This window comes from Monodelphis domestica, chromosome 5, assembly GCF_027887165.1.
Source record: "Monodelphis domestica isolate mMonDom1 chromosome 5, mMonDom1.pri, whole genome shotgun sequence".
NCBI classification, from domain to species: domain Eukaryota; kingdom Metazoa; phylum Chordata; class Mammalia; order Didelphimorphia; family Didelphidae; genus Monodelphis; species Monodelphis domestica.
In genome coordinates this window covers 134359821-134374331 of record NC_077231.1, presented here as the reverse complement: position 1 = coordinate 134374331, position 14511 = coordinate 134359821, and positions in this window count along the sequence as shown.

The following is a 14511-nucleotide window of genomic DNA, read 5'->3' as shown; positions in this document are numbered from 1 at the left end:
CAATGAAGAGAAAAGATAGGAATTTTCTGAAGAGTTTAGACAAAAAAGAGAAATTAAAATTATAAACATTGACAAAATCTCAAAATTATCCTTATTTGTAGACAATCATGTAGATCAATATGTTAATTACTTAGAAAACCTCAGAGAATCAGCAAAGAAATTACTTGAGTTGATTAAAAGCTTCAGCAATGTCTTGAAATACTAAACAAATCAGCAAAAAAAATCACTGATGCTTTTATATATACTAACAAAAAATGGAAGAAATTATTAAAAAGAAGAGAAGTTTCACAGAAAATAGCTACATTGTACAGAAAATATGTGGGAGTTAACCAACACAAAGTCAGAACTTACATAATCATGATTATCATATCTTCTTTATGAAAATAAGGGAAGATAAATAATTAAAGGAATACTTATTGTTTATGTTTTGGGCATGCCAATATAATAAAAATGATAATAGTAGTAAACTAACCAAGGATTTATAAAACCAGACAAAATAATAACAGAATTTATCTGGAGGAACAAGAGATTAAACATTTCAAAGATAATACTGTAACACAATAATCATGGACACTATTTAGTGTTGTTTAAAAATTAGAGAATAGAACAGTGAAACAAAAAAAGAAAGACCTAAAATCAAACACAGTAGTCTATTGTTCTCAAAGTCAAAAAGAACCCCCCCCCTCGCCAAAAATATTGGGATAGAAACTTATTAGATAAAATTTATTAAGAAAACTTGAATTATCTCAACAAAAAATAAGTTTAAGCCAACACTTGATACCATAAGCAATGATAAGCTTCAGATAAATAAATGATCTAAACACAAGTCAAATTATTCACATATAAAGACACATACTTCACAGTACTATAATACATTTTATATAGAAAATGTATAAAATTATATTATATATTATGTATAGTTATTCATATATAGTAACTCACCCACATATGAAATGAGATGCCTTTCAAGTTTATTTTTTTGGGAGGATACATTATATATAATAGAACATAAAAAAGCAAAATAAACAATTTCAATTATGTGAAATGAAAACATTCCTAGAAACAAAACCAATGCAAGTAGGGTAAGAAAATAATTGAAAAATAAAAGTATTGGCTTTAAATGTCTAATATTAGAAATCTTTAGACACTTGACATAAAACATCTGAAAAAATGTCTTAAGTGGAAGGTCTATAAATACTTGATATTAATATATGTATATTTATAAATATATGCATAAATATGTGTATGTGGGTATGTGTGTGTATAACTAAGAACCATTAGCATTAATAAGATGATCAAGGAAATATGAAGATCCCAAAAGAAGAAATTAGAACCATGAGCTCCTATGAGATACGTGCTGTAAATCACCAATAATAATAGAAAATGTACATTTAAAGAATGCTGAGGTTTTCACTTCACACTCATCAATCTGCCAAAATTGATAAAATGATAAAAATTCAATGCTGAATTAGCTGTGATAAGAATCTAAGTATTCTAATACTCTTTTTAAAAATTAAATTATTTATCTAACAGTCCCTAGACAGTGTTGGAAATTAGCTCATTTCCTCTAGGAAATAATTTAGAATAGATCAGAAATGTTACTAACTTGTTCATATAAGTGAACCATTACTGGACAAAAGACTCCAAAAAGTCAGGGACAAACACTTCCTGTTTAACAAAATTCCAACTTAATACATTGCTGTGGGGGATTTGTCAGCTTTGTATGGTTGAACTATTTTCTTAACTTCTATCCTTGCATTCACAGTTTCTTACTTTTGATGTCAGCAGTCTCCAATTTGGTACCACTGAATGGAATGTCAAGTTTTTTTTTTTCTCTACTTCCTATCACTCTTCTGTTAAGTACTCCATGCAATTATTTTTCATTCATTATATATGGATATATGTGAATTTTAAAACTATTCCACCCTAATCAGACCATTCTTTAGAAGATCTGATTTAGCTACTTCCTGATCAATAATAATGGAGATGCTTGGAATAACAGAATCAGGTCTTGGAAAACTCACATTCTCCACCCTACTCAGTTTAACAAGATTTTGAAAAGTCTGTATCAAACTCAAGATTTAATTATCTGAGGAGATGGCCTTCAACAGACATGTACAAAAAAAGGACAGACCTCTGGGTTGTCCTAAGTCAAGCTAAGTCCTCATTGGTACAGATGAGAGGCAGAAAAGTGATGTAAAAACGTCCATATAAGGCACATCAGTTTCTGCCTCTCTTTCCCTGGAGAGAGACTCTGGCTGGCAGCATGCTAAGCGTTCCAACATCTTGGAGTGTTGGATGATGAGTTTGCCCTGGAGCTGATTTCAGTTTCAGGCATCTTAGCTAAGCCTCTTTGGAGGTCAAGGTGATTCTTCTTCACACTCAAACTCTTACTTTCTAGATCTCCTATCTTCCTGCCTGGTACTAGCCCCTTCCTTCCTCCTTCTTAAAATATTCTCTACTATATCAATTAAACCACCATAATATTTGGCAACTGCCTTGGGCATTTTATTATTTGGGATTTCCCTTGGAGACCACTTAAATTTAAATTTTTTTCAGTCTCAACCATCATTTCACCCTTTACATATAACATGCCATATATTATAAATGAATGTCATTTATTAAGTGTTCACTGTGTACTGTGAACACACAGTACTGTTGGGCTCTGATGAAGTTGCAAAGAGTAGTAAGATATCATTTCCTCTTGTATAAATCAAGGAAGTCACAATAATAAGCATTCTATCTATCCCTTTTTCTGAGACACTGGCAAAAATGATGAACAGAATTGGTTTGTTCTGATCACAACACAATCCTTCCGAGAGGATACTGAACTATTCATTAATGTGTATTCTTTAGCTCTCACCACTAAACCAATTCTAAATTCACCTCATTAAACTATTGTTTCAAGAGTGGCAAGATATCTTATCTGACTAAAATAAAAAGGAAATTTGTTGGGGCAAATGTTGTACAAGATACTAATGGATCACTCTGGACTTAAGGCCTTGATGTGCTAGATCCACATTGGTGAACCTATGGCATGTGTGCCAGAGAGCACTGTTTCCCTCCTCCTCTCCACACACTCCTGAGGACATTTCTCTCATCACCAGCTCCCCTGGCCCAGCAGCCATAATGGAAGTGCTTCCTCCCTCCCCTGCCTTTGGAAAGGGTTGCAGTTTGGACACTCAGTCTCTAAAAGGTTCTCCATCACTGCCTCAGATCATCTGCTAAAAATAAGGCTTAGCACTTTTAGTGACAACAGAGACCTTAATCCTGGGGTGTGAAGGATTATTTAAGTTGGCTGAGTTCCAGATACATTCAGTTTGTTTTTGAAAAATGATTACCTGACCTAATTACCAGGAACAATAAACTGGGATGGGGTTAGAGGACAAGATCAATTAATGGTCTATTGCCACAGTCTAGATAGATGATCATGGGGTCTGCGATTAAAGCAGTAAAAATGGTACTAGAAGGCAACATATGGAATTGAGAGACATTAAAAACTCAGAACAGATAGAATTTATAAATTGATTTAAAATGATAGCTGAAGTTGAACAAATCAAGTTTGGATAAATGAAGATATCAAAAAATGGAAGGGGAATTAGGTTTTTGGGAAGTGATAACTTCAGTTTTATACATGTTGGGGTTGAGGTACAGGTGTACCTCAGAAAAATCTGTCTCGCAGGTGTCCCAGAGGAAAGCCTAAAAGATAACTGAAAAATTGGATTTAGAGCTTGGATGACAAAGAAGTAGAAATAGTTTGCTTTACAGAATGGTTGGATTGGTTCACAACTCCAACAGTATATTAGTGTCCAATTTTTTTCATGTCACTTCTAATTTATAACATTTTTCTTTTTTGGCATATTAGTCAGCCAGATAGGTGTGAGGTGGTATGTCAGAGTTATTCTCATTTGTATTTCTCTAATTAATAGTGATTTGGAGCATTTTTTATATTACTAAAGCTTGTTTTAATTTCTTTATCTGAGAATTATCTGTTCCTATGATTTGACCATTTTTCAATTAGGGAATGCTCTGTTTTCTTATAAATTGGAATATATTTGAGAAATGAAGCCTTTGTCAAAGACACCTGCTATACAGATTTTCCCAATTTGTTTGCCTTTTAATCTAGATTGCATTAATTTTTGTATAATTTTTTTAAAAATTCAATGTAATCAAAGTAATCTATTTTACATCTTATAATATTCTCTGTCATGTTTTTGACCTAAATTCTTTCTTTACTCATAGGTATGACAGCTAAACAATTTCATGTTACTTTAATTTGTTTTTGGTATCACACTTTATTTCTAACATGTATCCATTTTGACTTTTCCTTGGCATATGGCAAGGAATACACCTAATTTCTGTCATACTGTTTTCCAGTTTTCCAAGGAGTTTTTGTCAAATAGCAAGTTCTTTTTCCAAAAGCTTGGAGTTGGGGGTTTGTCAAACACTTGGGTACTATGTCATACCACTGAGTGTTCAGTGCCTAATATATTCCATTGGTCCACCACTAATTCATGTTTTTCCAATTGTTTAGATATGACTTTATTTATGTAAAAAATGTCTTGTAGTTGAGATCATATAGTTCCCGAGTTTTCTTGGCAGGAAGACTCCCAGCTTTTTTTGTATTGTCTATAATTATTTTAAACTAGATTTTTCTTTCTCTCTCTTTTTGTTGGGCTTTATTGGTAGTTCATAAAAAAGCTGATGACTGATGAGAGTTCATTTGATATACTGCAACTTTAATACAGTTATTATTTTGATTAGTTTTTTGGTTGATTCTATATGTATACCATCATATCATATGCCAAAAGCAATAGCTTTCTTTCTTCATTGCTTATTCTAATTCTTTTAATTTCTTCTTTACTTATTACTGTAACTAGTATACTTGTTTCACTCCTCATCTTATTGATAAGACTTCTAGATTAACCCCATTATAAATAATGTTTGCTGATGTTTTTAGATAGATGCTGTTTATAATTTTGAGGAATATTCCATTTATTTTAATGATCTCTAGTGTTTTTAATGGGAATTAGTGTAGTACTTTGTCAAAAGTTTTTTCTTAATCTACTGAAATAATCACATTTTATTGGGTTTGTTATTCATATGGCTAATCACACTGATAGGTTTTATATAGGAATGAAGAATGATTCAATATTAGAAAAACGACCTGATTGTAGTATATAATCCTTGTAATATATCTCCTTCCAAGTATTTTAAGATTTTTCCATCAATATTCATTAGGAATATTGGTCTATAGTTTTCTTTCTCTGTTTTTGTTCTTGCTGGTTTAAGTATCAATTCCATATGTGTTATAAAATGAATTTGGTAGCTATTTTTCCAAATTGTTTATATAGTATTAGTATTTATATAGTATTAGAATTGTTCTATGAATATTTTGTGGAATTCACTTGTGAATCCATCTAGACAGGGCTTTTCTTTTAGAGAATTCATTAATATATTGTTCAATTTCATTTTCTGAGATTCAGCTGCTTAAATATTCTACTTCATTTTCTTATATAATTGGGCATATATATATGTATATATATATATATATATTTGGGCATATAATTGGGCAAAATAACTCCTAATAATTGCTTCATGTTCCTCTTCATTGGTTTTTCATCCTTTTCATTTTTTAATATTGGCAATTTGGTTTAAAAAAATTTTGTAATCAATGATTTATGTATTTTAATGAATTTTTCACAAAACTGACCCCTTGTCTTATTTATTATTAGTTCAATGGTTTTCTTTCAATTTTATTAATTTCTCCTTTGACTTTCAGATTTTCTAATTTGGTGTTTGGAAATTTTGATTTGTTCTTTTTCTAGTTGTTTTAATTGTATATCCAACTCACTGACCTCCTTTTTCTCTATTTTATTGTTGTAAACATTTAGAGATATACATTTCCCCCTACGTAATGCTTTTCCTGCAAACCAAAAAAAAATTGGTATGCTGTCTCCTTGTTGTCATTCTCTTTAATGAAATTATTGTTTCTATCATTTTTCTTTAACTTATTCATTTTTTAACATAAGATTATTTAGTTTCCTATTAGTTTTTATCCTATTTTCCTTCAGCCCTTTGTTTAGTGTAATTTTCATAGCATTATGCTCTGAAAAGGATGCACTTAGTATTTCTGCTTTTCTGCATTTGGTTGTGTCTTTTATATATTTTTACATGATCAATTATGGTGAAGGTGCTAATAATGCTGAGAAAAAATGTATATTCCTTTCTATTCCCATTCAGTTTTCTGCAGAGTTTTATTAAGTTTAACTTTTCTTACACTCTATTCACCTCAATTTTTTTCTTGTTTATTTTTTTGGTTTATCGAATTTAGAGAGAAGATTAATGTGCCCTACTTATATAATTTTATTGCCTATTCCCTTGTAGCTTGTTTAAATTTCCTTTAGGAATTTGGATGCTGTGCCATTTAGTGCATATATATTTAATGCAGATATTACTTGCCACTCACTGTTACTCTTGGTTTTGTCCATTCACTCTCTGCCTTGGTCCTTCCATCTACTTACTCTAGTCCAGAATTCAAATGTGCTGTGGCAGATTCATTTGTCAAAGCCCTTTCTACTTATAGCATTGACCATAAAGTGGTCTATCTTCTGGGCAAAGAGGAGATGACTAACAAGTTCTGCTGCTTTACTCTGGATCTGCTCAAAGTCCTAGGCAAAAGCAAGTAACCGTTTTGATAGGTGGCCAAAGTGTTTCCTATACCATAGTTTGCAGGCTTCCAGGCATACTACCAGGATGAAGATGGGGACCTAATTGTCTTTTTAAGTGAAGAAAGAGACAGGTCATGTGCTACATTAAAGAAGAGATCTTTAGGATTTGCATTAAGGAGAAGAAGGAATGAAAGTGGAAGCTTCAGCACCCTTTAGTCCAGGAGGTTGCCACAAACATGGTACAGACCAACATGATCTATGATGGCTGCAATGGATCAATGATAGGAGATCACTTCAAATGTACCATCTGTCTTGATTATGACCTCTTTAGCACCTGTGAGGGCAAAAGGCTTCACAAAGAACTTAACATGATCAACTTTTGTAATCTCTTCAACCACCTTCCTGAGTGGATTTCCCACCAAAGTTGGTTTCAAAATTTAAAACATAGGTCTTTCCCTGCTTTTGGTGTGTGAATGCCATGCTACTGGGGATTCTTTCCTGCTGATCACATGAAACAAAATGCATCACAGGCACAAATGAATAGGACTTTACCTAACTGAGGAGAACAAGATAGTCCCAGTTCACAACAGGACCCCAATGTCACCTTTCTGCAGAATGTAGGTAAAATTGTGGCAGCTCGCATTGCCCCTGTGGCAAAGATTCTTTTTCCAGGAAATTTTATTATAATAATGTACTCTGCATACTTGAAATATTTTTCTTTGAATTATATGAAGCTTTTTCATAAAAAAATGATATTACTTCATTGTCTATGAATCCTTTTATCAAGATGTAATTTTCTCCTTATCTCTTTCAATTATATACATTTTCATTTTAGCTTTGTCTGAGATAATAATTGATACCATATTTGATATACTATATTTGATATAAAAAAAAGTATAATTGCTTTTTAAACTTTTGCTGAAGCATATTAGATTTTGCTCCAGCCCTTTACCTTTACTCTCCCTGTGTTTCTCCTTGCTTTAAATGAATTTTTTTGTAGGCAACATATTGTGGGATTCTGGCTTTTAATCCATGCTGCTATCCTCTTCTATTTTGTGAGTTCATCACATTCACAGTTATGATGACTATCTCTTCACCTTATTTTTCCCCATTTCTTTTACTTTCTCTCAACTTTTCCTTTTTCACAAATGATTTTGCTTCTATTTACTTCCCTCCCTGAATTCTCCCTCTCTTTAATGTCTCCTCCATTTTTGTTCTCCCCTTATATACCAAGGTGTGGATATTATTCCTACTTTGTCCCAATTCTAAGGAAAGTGAGTTTAAACATTGCCAACCACCTCTTCCTCATCTTTCTTTTCACTGAATTGACTCTTATGGGTCTCATCATGTGAAATCATTTAACACAAACTTTCTCTTCTTTTCCTTTTTTCCAGTGTATTCCTTTGTCTTATCCCTTATTTTTGGGGGGTGGAGTGAGGCTATCATGTCATCATAGTCAATTTACTTCCTGCTCTTTGCCTAAAGATGCTCTAATTTATTACCCTAAACATGCTAATCAATTTAACTCCATTGCTTCCCTTGATTACATTAAAGTACCTTAAATATCTTCTGTATCTTAAGTATCTTAAGTATTCTAGTTATGATTCCTATGTAAGGAATGTAATCAATGTAACTACTTTGTTTCCCTTCACTACTTTTAGTATATGAAATACTTTAGGTATCTCTTGTATCATAGAAATCTAAAGTATTCCAGTTATCACTTTCCCATGCAGGGATGTGATTAGTTTAATCCCACTGATTCCCTTGAGTTTGTTTTTTCTGTTTACTTCTTTATGCTTCTCTTGAGTGTCAAATTTGATCATTGAATTTTCTTTTTAGCTCAGATCATTTTATCAGGAATAACTGGAAGAACTCTATTTCATTAAATATCCATTTCTTACCCTGGAGTATTATTCTTAGTTTTGCTAGGTAGGTGAATTTTATCTGTGGTCTAGATCCTTTGCCTTGTAGAATATCATATTCTTTGCTTTCTGATCCTTTAAATTAGAAGCTGATAGGTCCTGTAAAATCCTGGCTGTGGTTCTACAATATGTGAATTTTTTTGTCCCATTGCTATTTCTCTTTGGCATGGTTCTAGGATTTGGCTATGAAAATCCTGGGACTTTTAAATTTGAGATTTCATTCAGGAAGTAGTGTATTCTTTCCATTTCAATTTCCCCCTGTTGTTCAAGAACATCAATATAGTGTCCAGGTTCATTTTCTGATTGTGGCTTTCATGCAATCAAATGATTCTTAAATGATCTTTCCTGGACCCATTTTCTAGGTCAGTTATTTTTTCTGCAAGGGATTTCATATTTTCTCCTATTTTTTTATTCTTTTGTAATTACTTTTTTATCTCCTGCTATCTTTTGAAACAATTAGCTTCCATTTTTTCAATTCTAATTTCAGGGAGCTATTTTCTTCTTTGAAAACTTGTACTTCCTTTCTAAGAGTTATTTTCCTGTCTGATGAATTATATTTCCTTTTTTAAAAATTATTTTCTTCAGTAAATTTTTGTTCTAAACTTAATTTTTGGTATCATTTTCTAATTTTTTCTCTAAATCTTTAATTTGCTTCTTCTTTTGGAGCTCTTTTAGGAGGTCATTTTGGACTTGACATCCTTTCGGTTTGGGGCTTCAGATGTTTTCATTTTTGTATTAATGTCTTCTGAGATTGCATTTTGATCATCTCTACTGCTTCAATACTTTTCTAGTATTTGATAGTCTGTCTTTTTGCTCATTTGGGGTTTTTTTCCCCTCAATTCTGTCTATATGTTGAAGTGTTACTCCATTTCTGAGAGGTAGTATCATCCTACACTTCTTCTATGCCTGGGCTTGGTTCAGTTGTCTTGGTCCCAGATTAAACAAACAGTGGAGATGGCCTGGATGGTCAGCTTTCACAGCTGTTCAATTCTAATATGGTTCATGCTGTATTGGGTTGGGTTCTACCTAATCCCAATGAGGCTGGACCTTTTTGGGCTGAGTTCTTCCTGCTACTGCCTGTTCTGTATTACAATGGTTTCCACTCTTACTTTGCAAAAGCTGGACTGAACTGGCTGTGCTTTTTCCCATACTGCTTATGCTGTATCATGTCCAAGTTCCACTAAAGTTTCTTCAGCGTTTTTTCTTCATAACCCAGCCAGATGAGTCCTTGCTGTCGCTCTACATTATTCTAGGTGTTTGTCTCTTCTTCTGTGAGTTTTGCTACTCAAAGATTCATTTTGAGGCATTATTATTCTTCAGTGGTCATTTAGAGGGTGGTTGGCAGGCTCCTAGCATTTCATACATCATCATCTTGGCAACCAAAAGCCAATTCAACATGAACCATTCTAAAAGGACTTCTAAGAGAAAGCAATCTCTGAGGGAAAATAAGGACTAGAAGAACCAGAAAAAAAGAAGCCTCTCATAGAAAAAAGTATTTATTGAAGTCAAAGCTACCTAATGAGTCATACTGGCCAGAAGTTCATATATATATATATATGACTATGTGAATCCAGTGCTACTCTATTTTGATAATCACTCCATTTTGTTCATATATTTTGTCTAAATTCTTCCATTAGTGTTTGCAATGCAAGTAATCCAAAACAGGATGTACCATGGTATCATGCTGCAACCTCTTCTAAGAATCAATTTAGCCCCTCATATCCACTGATGTAGAAATATCTAGTTCTCAAATTGATAAAAAGGATTATTGTACTAGTTTACCATAAGTTCAGAAACAGTGACTTTGACCAATCAACTTTTATCCAATTCCCTACCTTGTTCCTCGCTCCTTGAAATCTATATAAACCTTGTGTACTGTTCATCTGGGAAATCTTTGCCTCTTCAGATTGAGACTCTCCTCCTAATGAAAACAATAAATCCTAACTTGACCAAATGATGTTTCTTGGCCAATCTGTTGTTCCTATTCCCAACATTAACAACTATTAAATCCTGATTATTAGAACTTTTCTGGTACCTACTTTACAACTGTAAATTTCCTATCTCTTTTGTATTTGACAGAAATTAGAATTTGGGATCTCATAATAATGTAGTGGTGATGCATTTTACACTGAGAGACCTTGCTATAAGGAAGGAGTTTGGGCCTGGAATCAGAAACTGAAGAAAGAGTAAAGTGATATAGAAGCTGAGAACAAGAAAAAGAAGAAACAAGCTATTTTGATTTGAACTCAACTGTGATCAACTGTGCAAAGCCTTTGCAACTCCTGTTGAGAGCTGTTCTGACTGGAGGAAAACTCTACTGTTCCAAAGAGCTGATAAGAGGGAAAATAGGGATGCTTTGCTAGTTGAAGGACTGGACCAGGGAAAAGAAAGCCTAGGTTGTCTTGTTCTTCAATGCCAACTATTATTTAAGAAGGAGAAGCTACTCAGGATCTCATGAGCAGACCTGAAGAGTTTTGCTGGTTGATGTGCTGAGTAAATGCTGCCTCAGAACCAACCCTGGAGAACAGACCTAAATATTTCTATAAATGCTAGGCTTAAGGTATATGTAGTGCTTTCACTAAGGGGCTTAACACTGTGTCAGTGGTGATTAAGGATATCAGTCATCAAAGCATATAACCCAGAGTTATGAGATGCTCTGGGAACATATATTTTCCTACTTGTGTGCCCCACTGCAAGATTTCTGCAAGTTTATTCTCCAACCCTCCTCTCCAAACAATATGTGCATTGGCTAGAGAATGTAACCATCAATGTGATCCAGGTTGTCGATTATTCAGCTTTGTAATGCCTTCTTGGTTAGTAAATATTTCATGATAAAGAGATGGCATCCTCTCTGTATTGTTATCACCCTGGACCTGAGAGTCAGCTTCAGCAATATGGTCTTCCCTTCTGGAAACCCTACCAATATAGATCAGGTATAATGAATGAGCTAGCTCAAGCCTGGAAAGAGGGAATCTAGGGAAAAAGGAGGAAGTTCTATGATTACATTACACACATAAAATGTTTATGTGGAATAAGATTACAAAAATAAAAATAAAAAATTGGATGGCATGTGTGAAGAAAAGTATGGAGGCCTATTTAACTGGGCCAAATAATTAATGGGGGGAAATCAATCAAATGTTTTAAATTAACAGGTATTGTGCTAAAAATGCTACGGCTACAAAAATAAAATTTAAAAATGTAGGTTGCAGTCAGCTTGTAAAGGGATTTATTAAGTACCAACTCTGTGATGGTAGTGGTTTTTGATGTTTGTTTTGTTTGTATAGATCTGTATTTTCATCACTGTAAGAAACTTCCAATGTAGAAACTCCTTCTTCTGATGCAGATTGTCTAGAGCACTGAGAAGCTAAGTAACTTTCCTTTCATCACTCTATTAAATATTTCAGAGACAAGATTTGGCCTCAACTATTGCTGGTCCTATGTCTAGCCTTCTATGCACATCATAATATAGCCCTTTAGCTGTGCAAAAAGCTCTGCTAGGAAATAACAATACAAAAACAAAATTAAATTCAAGAAGTTGATATTTTGTGTTACCTATTTCTCTACCACACCTTAGTCATGGAAATGATTTAGATGAAGGTCAATTCAATTAATGATAGAAAAGAAGCACCCTGTTAGTAAAGACTTAGAAATATAAGTAATAAGCATTTGCATTTATTCAAACTTAGCAATAAAGGGTCATAGTTTGGATTGATGACCATTTAATTCCCTAAGTAATTAAACCATGTTTTATGATCCATTCTTTGTCATCCTATTCTACATATACTGTCTGACAAACTAACCTGGCCTTTTATCCACCTTGGCCTATATTAAAATGACATACTTGATTTTAAAAATTCAAAAATCAGTTTAATAACATGCTCCAAATAATACTCAAGGATTCTATTAACATGTTTGCTTAAATTCTCATTCATCATATTATTTGAGGGTAAGAAAAGTTTTGCATTTAACATGATATGATATCAACTAAAATAGAAGTTTACATTAAATGAATAAAGTAAAAGAGACCCAAAGTGTTCTGATCCATTATTGTTTAGAGAGCAATAAAACCTAAGTTATCACATATGCTGATATTGATTCCCCACTTTGCCATCTAGAATCCTCTGTGTTTCTCTTTTCTCTATGCTCACTGTTTATTTTCTATGTGCCTGAATATTTTGAATTTGAAATAGATTGAATTTGAACCTTTACATATGAAACAGAATTGCCCATGACTGAAAAATTGTCAGTTCAATTTATTTTGACTCATGAAGATTGTGTCTTGTGAGTAACATTGGCACTTTCATGCTTTCTCTGACTGAAGTACTGTAAGAGGATTTCCCCCAAGGTGAAAGTGATCTTTCGTTCCTCTGAAAGGCATAAATGGCATATTGATACAATTTACTAATGACATAAATTAGAGAGGGACAGCTAATACACTATATGGAAGAGCTAGAATTCCAAAAAAGATGTTTAATGGTCTAGAATATCAGAATATAAGGTTAAACTTAATAGAGGTAAATGTAAAATCTTACTAGGGTTCAAAAAATCAACTTTACAAGTAACAAAATAGAGGGCATGACTAGTAAGGAATTTATGTTTAAAAATATGGATTTTGAGTAAATTGTACAGTCAATATTTGTTAATCTTGTGATCTGACTGGTCAGGAAGGAAATACAACCCTTGACTTGATAAAGAGATATGATGTTCAGAGGTTGTTAAGAATCACATGGTTTTTAGACTATCAACATTAATGAAGATTTATTATTCTGAATAGAAGATCTTTATCCAAAGACAGAATAGTCAAAACACTAGAGGAACCAAATCATTTCAGTTCTAATATTTTACCATGGAAGAAACCAGGGGAAAAGAGGAGGTGTGTGTGTGTGTGGGGGGGGACTTTGACTCAATAGTAGTATGAAGTTAGTTTTATCATGCATCAAAAAGCAAGAAGAAATAATCAGCAAACATTTATTAAATGCCTACTATGTGCTAAACACTGTTAAGTGCTAGGAAAAATATGAAATGGTTCATGCCATAAAAAGAGCTTACATTCTAAGCTTCCCACACAGAATGATTACTAGGTAGTTTGGGATAGAGAAGGAAAAGGAGGCAGGGAAGAGAGATCATTTTATCAGAGCTCTACCAAGAAAAGCCTCCTTTTGGAATTTGGGGCTCAAGTCTGGTCATTGTAATTTTGTAGAATTTTTTTAATAAAACCTTTATCTTCCATCTTAGAATCAATACTAAATGATGGTTCCAAAGCAGAAGAGAAAGGGGTAGGCAATTGGGATTAAGCAACTTGCCCAGGGACACCCATCTAGGAAGCATCTGAAGTCAAACTGGAACTCAGATCTACCCTTCCCCCGCCTGGCTCTATCCACTGAGTGACCTCATTGCCTCATAGCATTCACCTTTGATTTGATGTTATAGTTCCATTTAAATTTTGTAGTAGTTATGTATACTGTTTGCATGGTTCTTACTTCATTTTATATCACTTCATGTGTTTGGATATATATATATATATATATATATATATATATATATATATATATATATATGATATTAACATCCCTGGGTATTTGAGAGGCAATATAGTCCAGTGAACTGGGCTTGTGGTTCAGGAAGACCTGAGTTCTGCCTTGGGCATGTATTTGCTGAGTGATCCCAGGCAAATCACTTAATCACTCAGTTACCCCATGCAACTGACTATAAATTGCATCACAGGTGCCATTTCACATAGGTAGAAGAAACTTTCTCACCAGGAATGCTCACATCATCTTTTCTATCAATGAAATAACAGGTCCAGTACCAAAACACACACACACACACACACACACACACACAAACACAAACACAAAAAAATGGACAAGCTTGGCTGGAATTATTTTTAATGACCTCATTGACAACAGGTAGATTCT